Source organism: Haliotis rubra, unplaced genomic scaffold (assembly GCF_003918875.1).
Source record: "Haliotis rubra isolate DU_JTF1 unplaced genomic scaffold, ASM391887v1 Scf939, whole genome shotgun sequence".
In the NCBI taxonomy this organism is placed as follows: domain Eukaryota; kingdom Metazoa; phylum Mollusca; class Gastropoda; order Lepetellida; family Haliotidae; genus Haliotis; species Haliotis rubra.
The window spans coordinates 273,176-289,583 of NW_025767678.1; the positions used below are offsets into that span (position 1 = coordinate 273,176).

The 16,408-nt window shown below is 40.4% G+C and overlaps 1 protein-coding gene across 2 annotated transcripts in view; it reads left to right on the plus strand.

The window, feature by feature from the left end:
* LOC124264701 (E3 ubiquitin-protein ligase TRIM71-like) overlaps positions 1 to 16,408 on the plus strand; it is a 40,562-nt gene that overhangs the window by 9,394 nt on the left and 14,760 nt on the right. Inside the window, exon 1 of one of the 2 annotated variants that reach the window (XM_046699465.1) lies at positions 14,626 to 14,702. The exons of the other annotated variant lie outside the window; for it this stretch is intronic. The gene's annotated coding sequence lies outside the window, so the exon portion shown is untranslated. Of the gene's footprint in view, positions 1 to 14,625; positions 14,703 to 16,408 lie in introns of those variants that run through there. 2 annotated transcript variants of the gene reach the window in all.

Here is a 16,408-nt window from a genome sequence, read left to right on the forward strand (position 1 = left end):
TGCAACATTTGTTTTCTTTCAAAATGGAAATTACATGATGCTAAGAGGAGTATCCCAACGATGTTTAAAACTATGTCTGAGCGCAGTGCTGTCACTGCATGATGTGCACGTGAAATTGCTGACGTCTGTCATAGTGAAATTGACGTAAACCTGGCTGCCTCTGCTTTCAACTTGCAAATAAGTAAAAGTAATTAGATTGATTTTAGAAAAGTCTAGTCAGTCGTTAACCGCAATGTGTAAGTCAAATAGCAACTCACCCCGCGGTTCATATGTAAAAAGGAGACATTCAAGCGTTCATTTTACATATAAACCTTCGGATGAGTTGCTATTTACTACGTAGCTATACCCAGTCACGCTGTATATCTTGTGATCTGTCAACACCAGGTCAGTCAGTCTGCAGTTTACAGGTCATGGTAAATGTAGTTAATTATCTTATCTTCATATGGAATAATAAGTTGATCGAACATCAGTGATCTATACAATGATACTGCAAGTGAAAACTTGAATTTCACCTGAGATGTAATTGCATACATACACACACCCACGTCCATCTACACAAACGCCGAAAGGGCACAAGACGCCGTCCACAGAAGTGAGTATGTTTCTGACAAACTGTCCCGACTCAGTCAGATGAGCAACAGTGTGTTGATCGTAGTCAGTAACCAGGATGTCACCTGTGCTGGTACTTGTGATACCACGTGGACTTCTCAGTGTTGTGTGTCCTGTCGCAGGGTAGGTGAACACAACGTCCCCTTCAGCTGTCAGACACAGGACACGCCCGGAACTGTCATCTGACACCAGGATGTTTCCTGTTCTTGTTGCTTTGGTTCCAAAAGACTTGATGTCCTGTTCCATTTTTCCATATCGATGTTTTGCAGAAATGATGTTCACTCTAACAACATCAACTTTTGTTTTCATTTCCATTTGCTTCTTTGAAATAGTTTCCTTCTTATTCAACAGCTGGGACTTTAATGCAGGTGATTCCGACTCCAGTGTGACAACTGACTCACATTTCCTGTGATAGATAACACAACAGGTGTGACAGGTGACTTTCTCGCAATCTTTGCACAGGAATTTGATGCACTCATGCTTCTGTTCATTACACATCACTTTACGTCTCATGGAGATATTGACCTCAGACCCAGAAAGATCAAGTACATCATGGTGACGAGTGGCTGGAAAACGTCCGTGTGCCCTGGCACATGCTTCAAACAAGGCGTCATCGCATGCCGATCACCACACGGTCGCAGGAGTTGTCTCCCCTTCTCCCCGACAGCATGTGCAACCTTTCGCCTCTGCACGAAAAACGGATAGATTGATGAAAAGAAACTAACAATGCATGTGGCCATATTTTGTCATATACACCTGATGTGAATGAGTATTTGTCATATGCTGATTTACCTAAAGTTTAATTTCTGTCAGCTATCTCACACATAAAGAAAATCTCAAAATTTGTAAACATTTCACATATAAAGAATATTTGACAAGTATATATCTAAATGACTGTAATGTGAGTGAATAGTTTGACCCTATCACTTTCATCTGATTATCTTACACATTTCAGAGGTGGCAATCATGCAGCGGCGCAGCATTCAAGGGTATATATCAGGTAAAAACAACTGATTAAAGTAGCTATCAGTACCCATTATGTTTACAATTACACGTTGTTACACTAAAGGGACCATGCACAACAGTGGAACATAAGGAGAACACTTTTTCCATGTACCTCATGATATTTACAAAACAAAAGTCACTTGCATCATACATCAAACCCATGCTATCCCTTACGTAACTTTAAAACAATCAGCGAATATTTGTGTTTATCATACAATGGATAGTGTTCTCGGGAGGATAAAGCCAACGAATATTTTCGGTATCAGTTGGGGTCATATACGGATATCGATGCAAATTAGAGAGGTCATATGCAAATTTTAGGGACTACTTTCACAGTGTAAACAATCATGGCGTCAATGGTCGGCGGTCGTGTCCGGATTGACGGTCGTGGTAACGGTACTGTCAGTGCTTTGATCCCAGAAAATTCATGCCTGGTTATGATTGATGGAGTAGATTACAAAGCGAAGATAGAAATTCATAGGTTAACGAAGATACCGACATCAGTTCCCCGACCGACTGTTAGTGTTAGCGAGAGAATGGCACTAGGAATCCAGGTGCACAACGTTACGCGAACATTAAAGTGTATTTGCTGTTCAAAAGGTTAATTGAAGGTTTCTGAAGTTCCAAGCGAGTTTGTTGCTATTTTTCAAACGTAAGCTAAGATATGTTGGCAACAATATACGTGCTTTAACTTAAAAACTGACTAGGAACTATATGACGTAACGCACTCAAATGAGTGACCAGATTAAAAATAGCGTCACCGAGCTTGTGACGTCACGTATTACTACGCACATATTTGTGACGTCATAGATATGTCGGCACATTTCATGATTTGTGGCAAATGAAATCGCATTTTTAAAAATTATAAAGTAAGAATGACATTGTATGATAAATAGGTTATCACACTCGTGTGTTTTGGGATGGTTGATATCCTGCATTAGGAATAAACATTGTATTTAGCGAGCCTTGGCGAGATAACCTACATGTCTTTCTTATCTATTCAAATTGGAACAAACAAGCTCATTGAATGTCGTTTATTACATAGCCGGTTTGAGTATGGTTCGTAGTATTACCTAATTGCTAAGAAGGAAAGTAGCTTGATATCAAATGTACTCAATGCTGTCTGTATCTATCTTACATCCGGGGCCAAAAGAGTCCATCAGTCCCTGGATGACAAAGCTCGGTTTCTCGTCATCCGCCCACTCATATATTGGTCTCTCAGGGGCACTCACTTTCGTCATTTTGCTGCAGAAAGGACACAGCAGAGACTTGGCACTGATCGCTTGTGGTTTGGTTTTGGTGTAGTTCACGACACATTTCCGACAGAATGTGTGATAACAGACAAGGGTGCATGGATTGTCAAACATCTCTGTACATATGGTGCATGTCATATACAGAAACATATCTACACGATAGTAAATGTTCATTTCAAATTTGTAAATATACAAGCGTTTCCACTGATGAATATATACATGGCATGCGTTCTGGAGAAGTGGGGAGAAAGTAAACGTCAAAGATCAAGGCCTTCTGCAATCAGTATCTTGTGTGCCAACCCTGGGAGTCAAGAACAGCCTGATATCTCTTCCGAAAGAATCCATGAAAGTACTAATTAGGGAATGGTCGTCCACTTGGCCGCGACTGTGGTTGAAGCTGTCGCTCATTCTGTGTTTGTCTGGGTTGACATTTGGTGAGGAAAATGGTCTGAGTATGTCGTGTTGGTTAAGCTGTGAATCGTTTGGCTGTTTGGTCTGGTGATATCATGCTGGAATCCACGAACATTAACCAGATTGATTCTGTATATAATTGGTGTCAACATAATCACACTACTTCCTCTAAACACGTGGACGTTCAAGGGGACGTCTAAACATCTTCAATCTGCACCATGGGGCAAAGTACGTGACTTGTGCACATGGCAACCATGACGTTGTAGATGATGAATGTTCACACGCAACACAGCGTAGATGCGTTATGTTTAACCAATAAATACATTGGCCATTATCCATCTGATAAAATGTGATACGAAATAATAAGCTTCTTATTTCTTTCGAATTGTCTCTCATGAAAGCAGTTTAGTTATCACCACAGTCACTTTTAACAGAGCCATGTACGTGTATTGTCACGCAAACAAACACTGCACTTAACCCATTTGCATTAGGTAAAATAGACCTGCCCCAATAAACGCAACATCACTAGCCAGTATGAATCATTGCAGGCTTGGTGACAGCCATGGTAGTTTACAGACTGGAGGCAATGTGCCGTTATGTTCACAGATCGATCCACCTCAGATTAGGATGTAGATATCCATACACCTGTATGTGACGACAGCAGAGAAGGCAACACAACAGAAGGAAGGACTCGAATACAAATTACAAGACCATTACCATCTTGTCGATTCTAAATTTACTAATGAAGTCGTTATACCTGTCGCTGGTCATTGGTAGAATTGTAGTGAACCGAAAATCTGGCAAATATCACCCGCATGCCAACTTACCTTCACTTCCTCGTTCCCCCCAGTAGGTGTAGGGGGAGATTGTACCACGTGACGAATACTGGTTAGAGACAGGTTAGAGACAGGACAACTACCCGTGATTGAGCTTTTGGTTCTAGGGTCTTTTTGCCAGGGGTCAGATGTGTCACGGTAACAACACGATAATGTAATGTTTTGTCATTGCTTTCATTCTGTGTGTCTATTCTTCCGAATATTGTATATCCTGATTTCAGAACTTTGGTTAAACTGTATTCCTGAATATTTCGCGAAATCCGTAGAACATAGTGCCGAGGCGGGGTGAAGGAGTAGCCCAGAGTAGGCGACGTCGGATCAGGTTCGAATCTCAGCATGGGTACAAAGCCCATTTGTGGTGCCGTTTAGCCGTCGGACTGTAGCCATTCACTCAATCACTCAATCAGAGTAAAAGATAAACATGTTTTTTGAAATTGTTTAGGTCCCTTCCTAGAAAAATTTCGAAAAGGCATTTTGTAATGATAAAAAAAGTATTTAAATGTGACACCAGAGCTGATAAGAAAAGTTATACAAGTGTGTTGTTTGTCAAGAAAGTCCAATTTCCACTGTTAACATTTCCTGTCGACTGTGGCAACACGGACCTCGACCCAGACTGTCCCTCCGTACAATACTAGGTGCATTTGCTCAGAGCAGTTAATAAAAAGAATATTTTTAGCACAGGCAACTGTCTCGTGTGAGTATGTGACAGGTTGCATGCTTGGGAAGCACACATTCGCACTATTCCCTTTGTGATCTTGTAGCCAACGTTCCAATGGGTTGTTCAAACCTGATCTTTACTGATACCAGATATCTGTGCAGCCATAGAGAGGATACAGCCGGGGTTACCCTATCTCTGTACACAATGTCGATATTGAGACCAACCGACTGTTTCGAGATGTGTTTTCTGATAGATCTGTTCTGCATCACACGTTATATGCTTTAGCAAAGTATATGCGTCGTGGTCTAACCACAAATTAAGCATTATTTATTGTCTCTGTAATTCATCTGCTATTGCTGACAGATTTCATTAGCTCGTTCTCGTTCATTTACAGAACCACAACCAAAGTTCGTCAATCCACATTAATATAATGTTCCTAACCTGTATGAATTTAAGAACCTTCTAAGCTCAAACGATGTGTCCGTGTACATTTGCTGCAGTTATAAATTGTACTCTTGGACCAAAATGTCGTTAACTGTCATGTCGATCATGTTGCTTGTAATACTGCTGTTTGAAAATATGCTCTTGTACCACCGTTGCAGGTTTTTGAGAATAGTTCAAGCTTTTAAACTGTCTTTAAAACCTATTGCCACAGTTTGTATCTGAACCAAACTTCCCTACCCTTGTGCTCCTTCTGTAACGAAAAAGAATGAATTGATGTACTTAATTTTCCGCCAAGTTACAAGGCCTCCGTTTCAATTCAAGTCGAGTATTTGTTTCTATTTAGCGTCTCCATTTAACACTGGCGCAATGTCCGCACATGCACCACCAATAAATTCTGCACTGCCCGTATTGTTATTGAATGTGTCACAGCACAGTGCAAATGAACTACTGCACAGTGATTGTTTGCTGAGATCTTCTACAGGTGACAGGTTGGGATTCAACAGGCAACTAAAATACTTATCAGAAAGAGAATTCACCAGAAGCTTGAATTAATCCTTGGCCTATGGACAAACCAACGCTGTATTGGAATCAAGAGGACAAATAAGCTGCGTATCCGGGTAAAATACGCATATAAAATTTCCAATTACACACTGAAAAATAATTGTTGCGTACCAATTACGCATTTAAAATGTTAGATACGCAAAAAGTTTAAAACAAATGCGTACAGAATATATTTATAAAAATCGCTTGCGTAATGAAAAAGACATCGATTGCTATCAAATTGTACTGTTTTTATAGGACAAGTGTTGTACTGTCAGTATAGGATTAATGATTTTTTATGAAATCATTTCCATTATATTTAACTTGGTTTTGATTAGGTATGACATAAGGCAGAATATACCTGCTTAGTAAACTTACTCAATGACAAATACTTAGGTGAGTAATATGACTGAAATACGCACATATTTGAAAGCAACATTCATAATACCCACTCCAAAAAAATACAGTGGGTACAGTACCCACATGAGCTCAATCTTATCTGGAGCTCTGCGGAATCAGTTATTCAGAGACATTCACTTTTATTAAGTTGAGTGCAACTCGCTGCTCACAGTGATTTTGGTATCAAGGGGGATAACTCTAATTGGGGACGTTATGAGCGGAAGTTGACGGTTAAAAGAAAGCCACGCGGTCTGCGTCAAGAAGAGATAATTTTGTAGATTTATTTTGCAGTAAAAAGCACGTTCAAGTCTGTATTCGCCAGGAAAGTTTCACCTAACGTTTCAAATCACTTTAATCTATTACAACGCTAGGTTATGCTTGGGTTACATCTATTTCTCATGAATGTTTCATCAAGTCGCAAGTGACTTTCATGTATGTGTTGGAACCGTGTTGTAACAGTGGAGTTCTGGATTAAACAATCGAGACTTCGAGTTCATAATCCATGAATACGAAGATGCTTAGGCACACCCACATCGCAAAACAATACAGTAAAACTTTCTAAAGGAATGTGTAACATCAAGAAGTCTGTGAAGTTAAGTCAAGTCAAGTCAAGTAATGAAGTCAACTCAGTGTACTATGTTGTAAAACTTTCAAAATGCTGTTTTAAAAGAAACAGTTGAAAGTTGTGCCCAACAGAAAGCAGCTATTTCTAGACAGTGAATTTGAACTATCATCAACATGAACATTGACACAATTAAGCAAGGACTTAGCAAGACCAAGCTCGCAGTATTAATCTGTTCAAAGAGATGAATAGGCACTGCCCAGAGAAATCATGGCAAAGAAATTCTTCCCAATTTAATGATTAAAGTGGAGAAAGCCTACAATGGTTTTCTTGATATTTATAGTGAATATACCCAGGTCACAGAAGGGGAACACTGTACAGTGGATGGTGAAGATCAGGTAGAATACAGGGACATTGTTTCTAAAGTATGTAAAGAAGCCAGAAACATATTTTCAGAAATCAATACAGCTGAACAATTAGCATTAAACCGAAAGAATGCAGGATCTTTGCATGACACTTTGAAGAGGAATAGGAACAGAATTAGCAGCTTGCTACAAGAAATAGAATGTAATCTTTAATCACCATATCCTGATGTTCACAGTCTTCAGTATGATAGAGATACAGTTGACCAGTTGTTAGTTTCCATGAACAATCAGTTAGGAACTCTGTTGAATGTGTTAGGACCAGACCATTTCTATAAAGAGCAGAGAACCATGGAAGAAATAAACAATTCTGTAGACAGAATGAGGAGAGAAGTGTATGCTACAATAGCTAAGGCTACAGGTACATCTGTACAGAACCCATGTTCAAGTAAATTCATGCAGTCACAAACAACTGACACAGAAAAATACAGACCTATATCTCTAACCAGCTGTGTCTGTAAGACCATGGAACGAATGATAAACAATAGATTAACATGGTATCTTGAAACCAATAACCTTATAACCAATATTCAATTTGGTTTCAGGGAACATCGTAGTACCATTGATCATTTGGTACGTTTAGAATACTTTGCTAAAAATGCTATAGTAAATAAACAACATGCTGTATCGATATTCTTTGATCTCGAGAAAGCGTACGATACCAACTGAAAGCATGGCATTTTAAAGGATTTACATGAATTTGGTTTGAGGGGTCGTTTACCTCTTTTTACATCAAGTTTTTATCAGACAGGCAATTTCAAGTCCGAGTGGGTTCAACCCTGTCTGACCATTACAATCAGGATCAGGGTGTCCCACAAGGAAGTATTTTGTCTGTCACTTTATTTAGCATTAAGATTAACAGCTTATCCAATGTTTTAAACATTTCAATCGATGGATCACTATTTGTGGATGATTTTAATATTTCTTGTCGCGGTAAAAATATGCATACTATTGAAAGGCAACTGCGGTTGTGTTTAAATAAAATAAATAAATGGAAAAACTAATTGTCTACACTTTTGTAGAAAATATAAACCTCATAAGGACCCAGAACTATCTTTAAATGGCACTCCCATCAAAGTTGCGAAGGAGGCCAAGTTCTTGGGCCTTATTTTCGACTCCCATTTAACTTTTCTTCCGCATATCAAATATCTCAAAAATAAATGCCTGAAGGCACTTGACTTGTTGAAAGTCGTTTCCAATTCTAAGTGGGGAGGGGATCAAACTACCCTCCTACATCTATAGCGATCACTGGTCCGTTCGAAGCTTGATTACGGCTCCATCGTATATGGTGGAGCCTGCAAAAGTAACCTTAAAATTTTCTTGATTCTGTCCACCATCAAGGTCTAAGACTATGTCTTGGATCCTTTAGAACTTCTCCTGTTGACAGTCTCTGTGTTGAGGCCGATGAGCCATCTCTTACACAACGCCGTATAAAATTATTCTTGCAGTATATAACAAAACTTTATTCTAACGAGTCTAACCCTGCATTTAACTGTGTTTTCAACCCTCTTTTTGAGGATCTGTACTACAAAAAGTCTTCTCTTGTTCCGCCTCTGGGATTAAGAGTCAAACTATTCGTTTCTGCTGCCGGCATTGAGCTGGAAAATATATCTCCTTCCCGTCTTTTTTCTTCTCATCCTTGGCAATTGGTTAGGCCACAGGTCGACCTAAAACACACTAAATTTAGAAAATCAGAAACTAATGACTTACAATATACACAAGAATATTTTCAATTAAAAAGTAAATATAATACATATAAATGCTTATTTACAGATGGGTCCAAGGATGGTGGCGCGGTTGCTTGTGCAACTGTCATTGGATCCAGAACAATATCTTCCCGATTACCGGATAATAGCTCTATTTTCACAGCAGATGCTAACGCCATATTAACAGCGCTTAAATATATGAAAAAATAAAATAAAAATAAACAGTATATAGTATTTTCCGACTCTCTTTCGTGTCTTCAGGCTATCAAAAATCTTTTTTGCAATCGTCGACTATTAATAGAAATAATAGAATTACACAATGAGCTTGCTACTGGCCAATATGACATCGTCCTCTGTTGGTTACCCAGCCATGTTGGAATCTCTGGTAACACTATGGCCGATTTGTGCCTGCTAAGGCAGCACTCAACATCTGTGACACCACTTCTTATTCCATACTCGGATTACAAAGCTTCCATTAGATCGTACATCCGTGATCTGATGCAGAAGAAGTGGGACACTCAAGTGGGTATTAAGAAATTACATGAAATAAAGCCGTATATTGGATATACCTACCTGGGTTGTCAGTCCAGATTTGAAAGGTCATCATACGACGATATCGTATTGGCCACACAAGATATACTTATGCATACCTATTGAAAGGTGAGGATCCTCCGTTTTACATCCCTTGTGATGAGAAAACCACGGTCAAGCATGTCCTGCTTGACTGTGTTGAATTCTCCATCATAAGGGATAAATATTTCAATATCAAAACAGTAAAGGACCTTTTTAATAAAGTTAATTATCATTTAATCATTGAATTTTTAAAAGAGATAGATTTGTTAAATGAATTTTGATATATGTTTTGTAAATAGATAAAGTTTTATAATTGGTAGTTCAAATTATCAACTTAGATTGTTTGTGGCTGTATCCTCAAAGGGGTTTGAAGTAGCGTAAAATTATTTTCCTATGATCCACAGTGGGCATCAACCTACTGTCTACAGATTAAAGATCTGGTGGACAGGGGTGTGGCCAGAAAACTTTCCACAGAAGAGTCAGAAAGCTGGACTGGACCCACGTTTCATGTCAATCACGTAGCAGTAGTGAACCCAAAGTCACAAACACGGATTGTGTTTAATTGAAGCCAAGTCGTAAAAGGCATCTCTTTTAACAGCTGTCTTGCCAAAGGCCCAGACTGCTACCTGAACAACAATGTTGGACTTTTCCTAAGGTGGCGAGAAGAAGCCGTTGCAGTAGTAGGAGACATCAGGAAGATATTCAACTTCATTTACATGGAATCACTTGAACAGCATTGTAATCATTTCTTATGGAGAAATCTGGAAACTGATCGGACACCAGATGTATACATCATTAAACGTGTCAACATGGGGGATACACCAGCTCCGGCGATAAGCACAGAAGCCATGTACAAGACTGCTGATATGTTTAAGGAGGAAAGCCCATGTTAACTTCTCAAGTCAAGTTATGCTGGTGATCTCATTGATTCATTTAGAGACATTGTAGAAGCAAAACAGATATCAGAGGAAGCGGAAAGTATGCTGGGAAAAGGTGGTTTTCAAGTCAAGTGTTGGCAGTTCAGTCGACAAGCAGAGGATCTTGAGTCTCCAGAGGGAAAATCTGAATCTAAAATGCTGCTCAAAGGAACAAAGGAGCACCTACGAGTAATGGGCATGGGTTTGAATCCTGGAGAAGATCTTATGGAATTTCAAGTAACACTGAACTTCTCACAGAAGAAGAAAGGTCAACGGACTGGTCCCAACTTGGAAATGACAGACGTCCCAAGAGGTATACCAGAGAGACTCACAAAAAGAATGGTCCTTGAACAAGTGATGACCATTTATGATCCTCTGGGTTTCTTAAGCCCATTTACACTTTTCGCAAAGATGTACTTGAGAGACACATGGATATTGCAACTGCAATGGGATGAGGCACTCCCTCAGAGTCTACAGGTGAAGTGGATCAAGTTCTTCAAATCTATGTTTGAAATATAAAATGTGAAGTATGACAGGTGTCTACGCCCAGATGATGCAATTGGAAAGCCAAGTCTTGTCATACTCAGCGATGGAAGCAACATTGTCTATGGATGTGCTGCTTAGATTTTAACTCTCAAGAATGGAAGTCACTGGTTGAGATTGATCATGTCAAAGTCAAGGATAGCACCTATCAACAGGGTCTCAACACCACAGATGGAACTCAGTGGAGCAGTCCTCTCCAAAAGAGTATGTGATGTGATCAAAAAGAAAATAAGATATGACTTTCAAAGGACACTTCATTTAGTGGATTCAGATACTGTCTTGAACATGATAAACAAAACCAGTACAAGGTTCAAAGTGTACGAAGGTGTGAGAATTAGGGAAATTCAAGCTGCTACGAATGGTGACATGTCAAATTGGGCTTGGATCAGTGGTGAAAACAACTTTGCTGATTGGCTCACAAGGGGTCCACTCATTCTACACAGACCAATTACAGACTGGGGATTGAGGTTTGGTCTGCAACAAGTCACAGTGCCAGGTGAGAAGAAAGTCAGCTTTAGCACATGTGTCTTTGATTGACTACAACAAGTTCAGTTCCATCGAAAGAGTTACTTTGACTGTAGCTAGGGTGATGAATGTACTCAGGTACAAGTCATTCAAAGGTGGCCATCACAGGAATGTTACCCCAAAAGACCTCCGTGATGCAAAAAAGTTCATTGCAACAATCCTTGAAGACCTACAAAAAGGCTCAATGTTGAAACCAGTGAACGGCGCTGATGACATATGGACTGTCGGGGAACGCATGAGAAGGTTCAACGCCATGACATCAGACTCGAGCATACAGAAACTCCTACCTGCATGTCACTATGTTGCAAGGCTCTACATGAAGAAGGCCCATGAAGCAGGACACAGAGGAAGAAACGCTACACTTGCCAGATTCAGACAACACTATTGGGTTCGTCATGGAGACAAACTGGCAAACAGTGTGAAGGCAAACTGTCAATTGTGTAAGTAAAGGGAGCCAAAGTTACTCGCAAAGGAAATCAACCCCCTTCCAGAAGCGAGGTTGAAGTTTTCTACTCCATTCAATCATCCAATTTGTTTGGACCATCTAAGATACGAGGTGAAGTCCTAAAACGTACAAGTGGGAAGGCTTATGGAGTAATATTCACAGACCCTGCTACAAGATGGTGTGCTTGACTACGACACACACTCATTCCTCCTAGCCTTCAGCAGATTTGTCAGCATCAGAGTCTGGCCAGAAACCATATACAGTGATCCTGGAACACAGCTGATTGGAGCGGAGCGTGAACTGAGAGAAGCATGGCAGAAGACTGACACAGGTCTTGTAACAAGCCAAGTACAGAAAATGGTCTGCAACGGATCTTTGGACCTGAAGACAGACCTTGGCACCAAGGAGCAATAGAGGCACTTGTCAAGAGTGCCAACAGAGCTATTCATTTTGCTATCCACAATATCCGAACGATTATATGCATCTGAATTTCTGACAGTATGTGCAGAGGTAACCAACCTGATGAATGAACGTCCTATTTGTGCTCGGATCAGTGAAGACTCAGACATAACAGTCTTCACCCCAAACTTCTTATTGCTTGGTCGAGCTACAGCCAAGAATCCAGGCGGATGGCAACCCAGAGGTTCGGTTGAATCAAAGTATCATCTGGTCCAGACAATCACAGATGAATTCTGGAAGAAATGGACGGAGTTGTTTGCTCCAACACTTGTCCGACAGAAATGGTCAACGTCTCAACGCAATCTCAAGCCAGGTGATGTAGTTCTTGTTGCAGACAAAAGTGTTCTACGCGGAGACTACAGGCTGGGATTGATAAAGGAAGTGTTCCCCGGCAGTGACGGCAAAGTGCGCAGAGTGACTCTGACCTACAAGAACCCTAAACAAGGTAAAAAATAGTTGGTGTATACTGGAGTGAAGGACACTACAGTCTCTCGCAGTGTGCAGCGTCTTGCTTTGCTTGTTCCAGTCGACATGTCTTCAGAGATGAAGGATTCAAGTTCGTGTTGAAAATGATTGTAGTTCCAGTAATGTTTTCACAAGAGTGACTTTAGTTTTAGATTATTCTAGACAGACAATGACCGCAGCGACGCTTGTCCTCCCGGAGTATTGGAATCAGTTATTCAGAGACATTAAGTTTTATTAAGTTGAGTGCAACTCGCCGCTCACAGTAATTTTGGTATCAAGGGGGATAACTGTAATTGGGGACGTTATGAGCGGAAGTTGACGGTTAAAAGAAAGCCACGCGGTCTGCGTCATGAAGAGATAATTTGAATATTTATCTTACAGTAAAAAGCAGGTTAAAGTCTGTATTCGTCAGGAAAGTTTCACCTAACGTTTCAAATCACTTTAATCTATTACAAAGCTAGGTTATGCTTGAGTTTCAACGCAGTTACATCTATTTCTCATGAATGTTTCATCATGTCGCAAGTGACTTTCATGTATGTGTTGGAACAGTGTTGTAACAGTGGAGTTCTGGATTAAACAATTTAGACTTTGAGTTGATATTCCATGAATACGAAGAGGCTTAGCCATACACCCACATCGCAAAACAATACAAACGCATTGTCCACTCCCTTATTCAATCAACCACTTCACCAAGCAAACAATCTCTCAATCAACCACCTTCTCGACCAACTAACCTTCAACCAATAAACCTTTCAACCACCGAAACACTCACACAAATTATCAGGAATTCAGCCATTCAACACAAATAACCAGGAATGATAAATTTGTCTTTTATCGCTAGCTTTGCATAGATCTTATCCAGGTCACAGGTTGGGATTCAACAATCAACTAAAATACTTACCAGAAAGAGAGTTCGGCATGGATCCCCATCAAGCCTTGGGTTTAGTTTTAGTGAGCCTGATCTTTATATCGATCCAGGAGCCTGTTTTCAGTGAATGTTTCGTTAAGATGTGTCTCCAGCCATAATTATGGAGACGTGTCCGTGAGACACCACATGTGTCCACAGTTGTATTTAAGACAGCAGGTGATAAGGCGAGTTGCTACAGTCTTTAGAGGATAATGTAATTTGATTCTGTACTGTGTTGGAAAATAGGTCCATGGAATTTATTATAAGAAAAAGGTGTAGTAATCATGTATGGATGGGACTTGGCGTGGACAGAATATGGGGAGAGACCCAAATAGCCAAAGTTAAAAGTCGAAATGAACATTGACTACATGTAACAATGCAGATGAGTCAAGATACAAGATGTGTCAAGGTCATGCCAGAATTCTGCTGTGCCCCATTATGTGGTATCTCGTGCATGTGGGTTTCGCCCAGTCTAGGACCTGTTTCAGTGCAGATGTTAATTAAAAATTGCTTTCATCACGAACTAGGATTGATGTTCTTTTGCTCTGTAATATAGTAGATCGTCAGCATGATAAAGACACAGACACAGATATCAGGTACTAGAAACAGATCAACCCTGAAGACACCAGAAATGGGCTCCACACATTTTATCTACGTGGGGCTTCGAACCCGACCTCGGGCGTGACGGGCCGGACCTTAACCACTATGCTTCTCCTTCCCCCTCCACGGCCTCTATGTACTACGGTTTTCGCGAAACATTCAGGTGTGAAGTTTAAAGAAAGGTTTGAAATCAGGTTACATACTCCTGTATTCGAATGAAACGACGCGCAAAATGAAAGCAACGACAAAGCGATGTGTGCAATATCGTGTTATTCCCGTAACAGCTCCGACCCCTGCCGCCTACATGCTTTCCCTTATCTCTCTCTTGAGCTCAATAACGGGTGGTTGGCGTGCTCGGTGATAACCCGTCGTTAACCAGTCCAATGTCACTCTACACCGACTCGGTGGAACGAGGAAGTTAAGGTAAGTGGGCGTGCTGGCGATATTTGCCAGATTTCATGTTTCATTTCAATTCTAACAATGTTAAGATAGAGAGACGTCAGTACGCCGTGATTGAACGACCAGGTGTGAAATAATACGGTGGTAATAGTCTAAAATTTCCGCCATGGTGTTGTTTTTCCTGTGTATGACCTTCCCACTGAGGGAAGCGACTACCCTCATCTCAAACAAGTTGGTGTGTAGACTTACCGATACACTGACGTCAGTTAATTTCTATGTCTATCATATGTACGTATAACACAGTTTTGAGACAGTATGGGTGTATAGTGTCAAGTGTAATTGCATTTGTTGGGGGGAAATCTCCTACAGCTTGCTTTCGTTTTGGAAATGAGTTTTGCAATCTTTGTCAGTACATCATATACGCGACAATAAACGTAAATGCACCAATTGGAATAATACTAATATGAAATGCCTTTACAGGGGGACAAGACCAAACTAAAATATTATAGAATCTAAACGTAATAAAGTTTACATGTTGTATAGGGGTGACACCATACTTGGGTTGTTAGGTGACGTCATGGAAAACCGATTCTTATCAGTATGCACGTGATTCTCTATATCAATTTATCAATGGTTATTTACACAATATTGAGAAGAGTGATTAATTTTGTCTTCTTTATCAATAGTAATAGATAGACGATATGGGAATGTGAGAACAAGTGACAACATACAAATAAATCATTATTATTATAGGATATTTATATAGCACATATCCACGCAACTAGTAAATGCACAAGGCGCTGGAGTGTTCCCTTGATCAACGGATGTCTTTTTTCTGGCATTGTTTTAACCAACTCAACTCCCTGGGGAGTATTCAACTCATGCAGCCTGTTACCTCACAGGGTACTGTCGCGTTTGGGTGTTAGTAGACCCTACCCCAGTTACCTATTGATTATGGTCGTTCCACATTGTCAGGGGAGATTTAAGCTCCAGCTCTGCACTCGCTTGGTCCATGGGGAATGCTCAGCCAAGGAGTGAGGGGTCGGACGACCGTGACTCCTAACTAACTACATCACATTCATGTACTGGCTTACATACATTCAAGGATAAACGCAACACCAAGTTCTATACTCACATAGGTTTACTGTCTCTCAGTCCATAGCTCTCAAAGTACAACTCCAACACAAGACAGAGCAGGCTCGTATCCTACGGGGAACTTAGTAAAGTGGATTGGCTTCTGAAATGTTGAGCTAGTACTCTCCGCTCTCTCTCTGCGCCCAAACATGTCTTTTTAAATGAGACCAGCCTGACCTTATCTTGATCACATATTTCAACATATTGTTTTGATTCGTTAATAACTGTATCTGTCCTTTCACTCATGTGTATTATAATTAGAGGGGTCTCGGACAGCACCGTTCAGTGACTCCCCTTTTCACTGATTTGCTACTTCCGTCTCCGCCCTTCAAGTCATGTATTTCGTAACCTTCCTCTTACGACCTTGTCGTGTCCTTGCCTCAAGAAAGTTTTAGCCAAGTTCATATCTCAGTGTTTATCTTTCTCTTATTCCCGACTTTCTGTCTCCATTATGTGTTTAACCGTTCTTAGTCATGAGCCAAAGGTTATCAGTTCTGAGTCATATTGGTAATCGAAATACGGAATCTGCTGTAATTCTCATACTGCTTTAGGGATGCATTTTCACCTTATAACATCCTCCGCCTGTGGACAAGAGC